Below are 10,367 nucleotides of genomic sequence, written 5' to 3' on the forward strand. Positions count from 1 at the left end.
CATCGAGACAGTCCTCAAAGATTACTGTACACTTGACAGTTGTAGACGCTTTTCCATCATTTCTAGTAGGAATAAATGCATAGGGGATTGGTGTGATTTGGTTGACTTTATTGAACAATATTTAGATTCATTAAGAACCGAAACGTTACTTTTTTCTTTGTCCAGTTATTCAGCACGTGAGATTCAAAACAAGTATATAGCACTAAAATGCAGAACTTATAGAGTCTCTCTAGCTACTGGCGCCGTAGCTGCGCTTTCTTTACCAGGGATCGTCGACGATATCCAAATGAAAATATTGGTCAATGAAATTAAGCACTATGTAACAACATTTGGGTTAGAAAGGGGAAAACTTGAATAGATTAAGGGACACCATTTCGAAAAGTTGAAACGTTTTGAGCTCTATTATGACTTGCGGGATCAATCTGTGAGGTCATGTATAATGACGAAAATTAAGACTTACTTGCTCGCTTCAAAGTTTTCAAGTATTGTTAGTATTGCTTTACCAATCATAGTATCAGTGATGTCATCATCATTAGGTGTAAGGTTTATCTTCAAATTGACTAATCAAATGCTCAATCAAATCGTAGAGTATTCAGATTGTGTTTTTAATACTGTTATTGATGAACATTTAAAATCGCAGCACCAAATGTAGATTTATTCAGGAATTTTAGGCCGAAAAATATGTCCAGAAAACATTAAGGGAAATGTTTTCCATTTTGAATCTATTAAAAGATAACAAAAGCGTTTACCTTTTTTTACGGTCGGTAAACATTTTAAAATAAATTACAACAATGGGTATAGATACTACACTTTTATTAGTTTGAATAGTTTTGGCTTTGGTTTTGAATTAAGTAGGTTTCTCGGATACTAAGATTATCCATTTTTGTGTGTGTTCGGGTTTATATAGTATACATCGCCAATAGATTTTAATAGTTTCCACTAAACTGCAGAGAGAACTATTGCACGCTTAACCTATAATACGAAAGCCTGAACATAATTTATCAACACTGATGGTAATTCATTTAAATGTTGAATTCTAAAACAATTAACATACAGAAAAAAAATCACATAATTCCCATACTTGTCTTTGGTTGATGTAATCTTTTAGAAAAAACTCGCAGCCGAAAAGACAATGGTACGAATGAAAGTTTGTATGCAAATACCAGGATATATTGCATGCTTTGTTTTCTATTGATTTGAATAGGATAATATGTATTACTATATAATAAATTTCCATATTGCTCTATACATATATATGTATATAAGGATCTGAAAAATTCCTGACGATACTAGAACTCTCAAATTTGTGAGACAAATTTGTCGTTCCGTTCGCGGGAGTCGAAGTCGTTTCTCTGTGACATCTATGCCAACAAGTCCAGGACCCAAGACCACTCGGACAGCTAGGTGATATAAAATATAAATGTCGCTGGTCGTGTTATTCCTCCTCGTAGGATTAATCTAGGGCATTAACTTAGTACACAATGTATGATAATTCAGGACAGCTCATCCAGGTGTTCTATATAGCCTAGCTGGTCGAGTAGTCTAAGGCGGTGGACTTAGTGCAGGGGTGATGCCATAGATGTCAAAGAGATACGAGTTCGAGACCCGTTGAGGGTACGACGAATGTGCTTCACAAAATCGACTTTTCAAACATCGGTAGGAATTGTTCATATCCCTATATATATATAAGTTCAAAAGAAGCTACCAACCAGTAAACTTAATAGGTTAATAGATATCGGATAGTCGAGTCGTGGCAATACGGCACAAAAATTATATCAGTCTAAAAGATTGCACAACGATACCGATAAAGATGTAATAAGAGAATATAAATGAGCAACATATAAGTAAATATTTGACTTTCGTCATTGCTAAGCAAATACCTAGCATTGAAGAAGGTCAAAAATTGACTGATAATTTTGCTCGTATGAAGGATTGTACAACGACTTACTCTATTGATTTAATACTGAAACGGTGTTATAAACAGAAAAGGAAGTCTGTACATCAAAGATATTTGCAAATTGACCCAAAAGAACTGTCACATAATCCATAACGTATAAAACCAAGTTGATTTGCCTTTTACTTGACTTTCATTTTTATTTGTTAACCATCCTTATTTTTACAGAAAATATATCTTCAGTTCAATCATTTTTACTTGTGTCTTAAGAGGATGTTAGAAATATAGCTTTTTAAAAGAATTATATACCTGTTTTGCATAACGTAAAAATATGGTAGTACATTTTATTTCCACTGCCATTTACAACTAAAAGATAATTCTAACTTTTAAATTTTAAACTTTTAATACGACTTTAGTCACGACGATATATTTATAAAGAGTTGTTGTATATGCCCGATTGAAAATAATATACATACTAATAAAATTGATGTATAAATGATTTGGTAAACAAACCCAAATTAAAAAGTAAACAAAAACCCGAAAACAACAAAACAAAAACAATCACAAAAACAAAAGCAAAAGCAAAAATAATAAATCCAGAAAACAGTTCTAAGTCAGACGTCTTCCTCGGGTCTACGAAAAACCGTTAAGCCTATATCCTTCCATATATCACATACATAACTGACATATCACCATAGTAACATGCATCAAAATCATCTGTGTTAATTATGCTTCTGGTACTTTTTTGACGTTCCAAATGCTTGGACATTATCATATAGATAATGAGTAAAATGTACATTGTTTTTGAAGAGTATTCATTTTTCGAATTACACCATCTCTGTTGGTTGGTTTAAATAAGTAAAATAAGAAGACTTAACGGTACATGAGCAGAATAAACAATGGAAAACAATAGTGAAAAAAATAGCGAACTAAATAACACGAAGGGAATTTGATATTCGTTTCAAAAAGTCCCTGAAGTACAGGGAGTGGTTTTGTAAGTATCTTGAAAAAAGTGTTAAAGACGATACATCCTTATTTGTCGCTAAAGTGGTTTGGCCCTTGTCAATATTTAGAATATAAGAAAACACGACTTAGTGATACTTAAAATTAGGATTGCGTAATAATAAAAAATATAAAACTTGGTGGGAATAAACATATAAATCAAAGAAATAAAGGTGGTGAGGTATTTCTAGTTTCCTGTATTTCGGACGAATGTTCAAACTTGCCAAGTTCCGATTTTGTTGAATCAGTCTTGTACACAATAGTGTTGAATCTTGTATTGTTCGGATCTTAGTTCCATTTTTTTTTACATTTGTTGGCATAAAGGGTACACCCGATTTAAATCACTGTTTACTTGTGTTTTCAAATTTATTTTATTTTTCTTTAGGAATTCGCATACTGTGATCCTAAAATAATCGTAGGGAAGAAACGCCTGTGAAATGTTAATTTAGAGAGATCTGAGTTACATGTACACGCAAGTAACATTAATTGTTTTATACAGGTATCATGTCTACATCGAGTACCAGATCTATTATATCCATTACGTGTTTCACAAAATGTTGCGCAAGAATATTTATATAAAAATGTATTTTTGACGTTTATTTTAACTGCTTCTCTATAGAATCAATAACACATCAAGTTTGTCCCTAAGAATTTACTAGGTTTTCTTAAAGTTCATCATTACCTTTGGACAAAAATGACCCTAATTTTACCACTAATTTTCCTACTACAGACAAACCTGTGTATCTAGAATATTTCATGCATTAAAATTCTTCAAGATACACAGGTTTATTTCTAGTCAGAGGGAAAATGGTGGTGAAATAAAGGTCATATCTGTTGAATGGAAATTACGAGTCTTACGTATAAGTCTTTTTAATGCAATTACAAGATTAACAAACGTCGTGCAAATTGTGGATTTTCAAACAATTGTAAGATACAATCATCAACTTACTCTTCATGATATTATGCCAAACTTTTGAAAAAAATTTACGTACAAATAAGTGCTGTGTCTTGGTATACAAAAAAGATCTCACTTCTTTTAAATTACTGAGGCAACACATATTTCATACTGCTTATATATGCGCTTCTGTAAAAGAGTAATCAAGGAAACCAAGGTTATAGCGGTAATCAAAAGAATGTAATACAGGGACAAAGACCAGAAATGGAAAACAGACATACACAACAAAGAACATAAAGTAACTAAGATCATGTATACAAAATAACAAAAGCAAATGAGCAACTCGGACTCCACTAAGAACTGGGAGCATGGGCTAGGTGCACCGGTAGGGTAAGCGTCCTCTGCTTTTCTAGAAAAACCCGCCGAGTTATCATTATAAAATGACTTGGGAAAACTAAGATAATGGGAACAAAAATGGCACAAATTCCACCCCGACAAATATAATGTTCTCTCGATCTCCAGTAACAAAAACCCTGTCAAATATACCTACACATTACATGGCCACACACTAGAACATGTCGATATGGCTAAATATCTTGGCATTACAATCCAATCTGACCTTAAATGACACAGTCACGTAAACATTATATGCAATAAAGCCACCTATACATAAAGCTACCTGAAAAGAAATCTAAACATCAGTTCTGCCAAGGTGATGGAGAAGGCATACAAATCGCTAGTCAGGCCATCGCTGGAATATGCCTGCTCTATTTGGGATCCATACACTATACATGACATAAATAGAATAGAAATGATTCAAAGGCGTGCAGCTAGGTTTGTGACAAACAGGTATCACAATACATCTAGTGTCTCCAACATGACACACCATTTAAATTGGAGAAGCCTAGCTCATAGAAGATCAGACATAAGATTTATAATGTTATACAAAATCAATTATTTCCTAGTTGCCATCACAAGGACAGACCGGTTAATTCTACATCTCCCGAAACATACACTCATTATCCTTCCAAATTCCTCAGTGTCGGTTACAAGTCAGACAACAATTTGTTCTTCCAAAGAACCATCAAATTATGGAACAGCATATGGAGTGACTCAGTCAAGTTATTCAAAACAGCCATCTCAACTTACACCTACAGTCATTAAAATGTATATTGTTTTAAACTCACTCTTATTGTTTATTGTTTTTAATTCACTCTTATCGTTAATGTTTAAATTCACTAGTTTAATTTAGTTTAGAATTTGTAAATAGCATGCGCAGAGAAAATTGACATTATCTTCAGCATGTTGAAGTTGGAGAGGAGATTGTAGAAGAAGAAGTAGAAGTAGTTGCTAATAAAAAGTCAAGAAGGGATAGACGAAGGAGGAAAGGAAGACTATGACACGTTGAACAAATCAGTTTTCATGGCGCTGATGGATACACCGTACAGATCCACGAGTTCATGATGACAACAGTAAAACTTTTTAAGTGATGACTTCAATCTTATAGCAACATAACCCTGCTCCAGAATCCTATTTCTTAGAATTCTAACGCGATACGCGTAGTCTCGGCAAGCTCTGGCACAACGTATGAGTTGTGATATGAACACTCCATATGCAGGTGCTGAAGGGCTGTTGCCACAGATGAAAGGAAAGTTGACAATTTTGAATGAAAAGTCATCACGTTTGTTGTAAAGTTTGGTCAATAGTTTTTCGTAACCATCGATTTCTAATTGTAGGTCAAGATATGAGGCTGACTTGAAAGTGTCTGTAGCATCCTTTATCTCAAGTTCTTTGGAGGTAGATGCGATGTATCAAATCCCCAAAATTAGGATTGTTTAAAGATAATACGTCATCTATATAGCGAAAACTGAGGTTGAAAGATCTAGCTAAACGATATCATTTCTTTCGGATCATATCAGCTACAAAGTCAGTCTCATAAGAGTGAAGGAATATGTCAGCAAGTAGATGAGCACAATTGGTTCCCATCAGAATGCTGACCGTTTGTTGAAAAACGCGTCCACCACATTGGACAAATATGTTGTCGATTTGTGATGTTCCAGCATTCTGTTAACATCTTCTTTTGTATATAAGATGATTTAGAATTGTTTCTTACAAAGGATGAGGAATCTCTACCAAGAACTATATATTTGTATCTAGTTGTACATCTTTTTTGGAAAAACAACGATGTATAATGTTTTAATTCGGCATTTTAACTGAGTATGTAGAAAAGAAGTATACAGTAATGAAAAATTATAGATTTTAATGCTATTATATTCTGATAATAGTCTTCCACTGATTGTCTCCAAAACATCTTTTGAATTTTTCAGGATCCACATTGAATTAATACTACTACGGGAGTAACAAGTGGTGTGGTATGACTGTAAACCCTCTTTGACAGCTGTGAGTATAGAAGTTAAAAGTTTTGAAAGAGGTTTGGAGGTACATTTTGTAGATCCATTTATGAAACGTTGTTTGTATGGAATCTTTTGGAGTTTAGGAATCCAGGATATAGACGGAAAATCGCAGTCATCGTCCTTGACAGAGCGACCAAGAGAGGATAGTACAGATTTATGGTTTTCCACAATTTGAAAGACCTCACGGCCTTTAACCACTCTGACAGAGAATCAATGTCTTCTTGTTCTCGTTTTATCCATTTTCTTGCATAGCCCTCCACGGCATCCATAAAAACTTTAAAATTGTAATTCCAATTTATGGAGCGCGATTCATAGTACTTGGGACCTTTAGAAAGGATATTACATGGAGATTCGTTTTCGATGATGGTTAAATATCCCGTAACGACGTGACCGGACGGACCATATCTGAATGGAGAGAGTCCGAGTTGCTCATTTGCTTTTGTTACTTTGTATATATGATTTTAGTTACTATAAGTTCTTTGTTGTGTATGTCTGTTTTCCATGTCTGGTCTTTGTCCCTGCATTAAATTCTTCTGATTACATCTATAACCTTGGTTCCCTTGATTACTATTTGCAAGAACAGTCAGGTGGTTTGGCATTGATGTCCTCAATATTGAAGTTCTGCAGTAGCCTTTTATAATTGAAAATTTTGGATGCAATGGGTGAAGTAAATGAAAATGAAATAATTGGTATGGATTTGTCTTTGATATATGGGGGAATTTTGTTGGTAAAGTTTTTGTGATGGAGTATGTTAGCCAAATTAATTGCGTCTATACCTTTATTGACAAACGGTAGTGGAAGAAATGATCGTTTTTTGTCATCTTGACATTTCACAGTAACTGGTTTAAAGATATCTAAAATGGTGGCAACAAGTCTATATTATGATAAGGTAGGCTCAGAAACAGGAGTGTAAAGACTTGTTTTGTAAAGGGAGTGCAGTAGAGTGAGAGGTATAGGATAGGGTTTGGTTTTAATGTGATAAAGTCCAAGAGGTTTTTGTATGAAAGGAAGAAGACCATCTATTGAGACATCATGTAACTTGGGTATTGCAGTACCTAGTCTGCGTATCCTGTACTCCTCTCTTTCCCTAGGATAGTTTTTACTTAGAACGGGACTGTTCGTAGGACGGTAATTTTTTTTCTAAAATACGAACATTCATAGAGAGGACTGAATGATCTTAATGATTAAAATGTTGATAAATTGTCGGTAATTTTGTGGTATTTATTCCAGCACATTCTTTTGTTTAATCGTTCTTGTGTTTCACCGACATATATTAGATCGCATTAGTTGCATTCTAATCCATATATTAGGTTTGTTGATTATCAACTTAAGTCATCGTGACTTCTTGTATAGGCGTTTCTTAAAAATATGTACGATATTTTGGTTTTATTCATTTTGTTGCCAATGTGTGTATATTACCATTGTTGTCATCACTAGCACTTATCGGTTTATCGCTGTTTTGCAGATGAGTAATGTATTTGTTTTTATTTTATTTTCAGTTTCGCTAACCTAAATATGTAAATTAAATAAGCGCTGCAAATTTCCTCTCGGACTATTCTTCGGCGGAGTGGTACATGGCGTCACAAATGTTGTGCGAATGTTATACGATAATTTTAATTCTCACGCGACTGGCCTGAGATTTAAAACTATCGTACAGCAAGATCAAAGGGATTTAAAACAAGATAGCGATATCACATTATATAGCAATGTGACTACGATATAGCCATTGCTTCAATTTTTTTTCTAAGATCAACTTTCGTGGTTTAATTTGGAAATATCAGGCATGTGCAACATTGGAAAGTGTATCTTTAATGCTTTAAAATATGTTCTGTCCTTCTTTACAAAGAATTTACTGATTACTTACGCACTACTGTTTCCTATACTACTTGGTAGTTTGATATATTGTATTTATATGTACATGATAAATTTACATTGATGTGTTAATATATTCATGTGTTATTACTTCTGTCATTTCATTTAACGTATATGCTGTGAAGCATTTTGTATAATAGAAAAATAGAAACTGTAAATTACACGTTTAATAACGACATGATATTAAACAATGTGTAGGACGTGTTTTATGGGATCAAATTGTGCTCCGCTACTTGCAGACCCATTCCTTCACGCATATGAGGCTGAATTCATAGCTGATCTGATCCAAGAGAAGAAATATTCCTCGACCAGATCCTGTGATCTCAGTTGTCGGTTCATAGATGACGTATTGTCTTTAAACAATCCTAGTTTCGGGAATTTTTTACATCGCATTTACCTCAAAGAACGTGAGATGAAAGACACTACAACCACTTTGACGTCAGCCTCATATATGCACCTACTTTTAATGATCAACGGGCAGGGGGAACTCTTGACGAAATTATTCAATAACCGCGATGACTTAACGTCCCATTTCTTCAATTTTTCTTCTATCTGTGGCAACATCCCTTCGACACTGCGCCTTGAGTTTTCATATCACAGTTTATACGTTTAGCCAGAGCTTTCATAAAGTACGTAGACTTATTGTCCCCTGCTAGACTTCTGTGAAAGGGTTATTTGGCTGCCAGAAAAAAATGTTACAAAAATTTAATTTAAGGTCGTCATTATGAATTCCGGGAATCGTTAAAGTGTATCCATGTGACAACTGATTTATTTGCCGTATAATTGTTTTTCTTTTCCATTTCGTGGACGCGACTTTTGATGAGGAAGTCTGTATTTGTTTCTGGTAAGATTACACTACCGATGCACCTGGTCGCTGATCCCATTCCTGTTGAGTCTGGCTTGTTTATTGTAGCTGTGTGTGTTTATTTGTCTTGTGTTTTAGATTAACTTCTCTATTCACACTTCAATTTATGGTTCCCTTGATTTCCTTTTAACTAAAGATTGCCTTTCATCAATATTTTTTGTACTTATAGTGCGTCGATGCCTTTTGTCTTAAATAACGACAACCGCTCAGATTAATATATTTTTTACGTAGATGACGCATTTTTACTTTTTCATTTCTTCCTTTTTTTTATCCTAAAATTGAGAAAAAGCCACATTTAAGTCTACAATGTTTCTTTATCTATTTCATGAACTCGTGGATCGTTATGATGTATCCATCAGCACCATGAGAACTGATTTATTCAACGAGTCATAGTTTGCCTCGTTTGTCTACCCCGGACTTGACTTTTTATGAGCAAGTCGGCGGGTGTTTCTAGAAAAGCAGAGGACGCTTACCCTACCGGTGCATCTGGTCCATGCTCCCAGTTTTTAGTGGAGTCCGAGTTGCTCATTTACTTTTGTTACTTTGTATGTATGATTTTAGTTACTTTACGTTCTTTGTTGTGTGTGTCTGTTTTCCATGTCTGGTCTTTGTTCCTGGATTACATTCTTTTGATTACCGCCATAACCTTGGTTCCCTTGATTACTCTCACAAAACATGGGACGAGCAAATCCACGTCTCAGCTCGACGGTAACCGATGTCCGTTTATATTTCTTAATACTACAGTGAAACCTGTCTAACCATAACCTTTTTGGACTTGGACAAACACAGGAGTTCGGTTTATCATGAATGCAAATTTAATTTAAATGGTTATTCTGGAATATGTGATACACCTTGTAATGGCTGCACATTTATATTTTTGTTATTAAGTGGCTTTATAGATCTTTATGACGAAATGTATAATTATTCATTCAAATCTGTCTGCTCTTGGGAAATAATCCAGATTGAAAATCCAACAGTTTTTATTTTTTTTTAGTGTCATTTACAGAGTTATCTTCTTTAATTTTGAATGCTATAGTGCACTCTATATAACTTTGATCTCCGAAGACCACGGGTTATATGAAAAGCCACAAGAAATTTTCACTTTGCTATAAAATTTTCTACAAAATATCAAAAATAAAAATATGTAGACTTTTCAACAATGAATCACTTTATTTTATTGTGGTTTTATCATTGTCTCTCTACTGATGATCATCAGGATATCAACATTTGTGTCCAATCAGGCACATGTTGTTTTATCAGACTTTTCCTATGAAGTTTACAACATCAATTATGTTAACAGCATCATTTATATTATGCATGTATTCATGACATACAAACATATTAAATTAGAGTAATTAATGAATACATATACAATGATATAAGTAGCTTCATATGAATGGAATCAAGCTATCACAGTGCAAATAT

This window comes from Perna viridis, chromosome 3 (assembly GCF_037379345.1).
Source record: "Perna viridis isolate PV_CMFRI_1.1 ecotype Kerala chromosome 3, ASM3737934v1, whole genome shotgun sequence".
Lineage (NCBI taxonomy): Eukaryota > Metazoa > Mollusca > Bivalvia > Mytilida > Mytilidae > Perna > Perna viridis.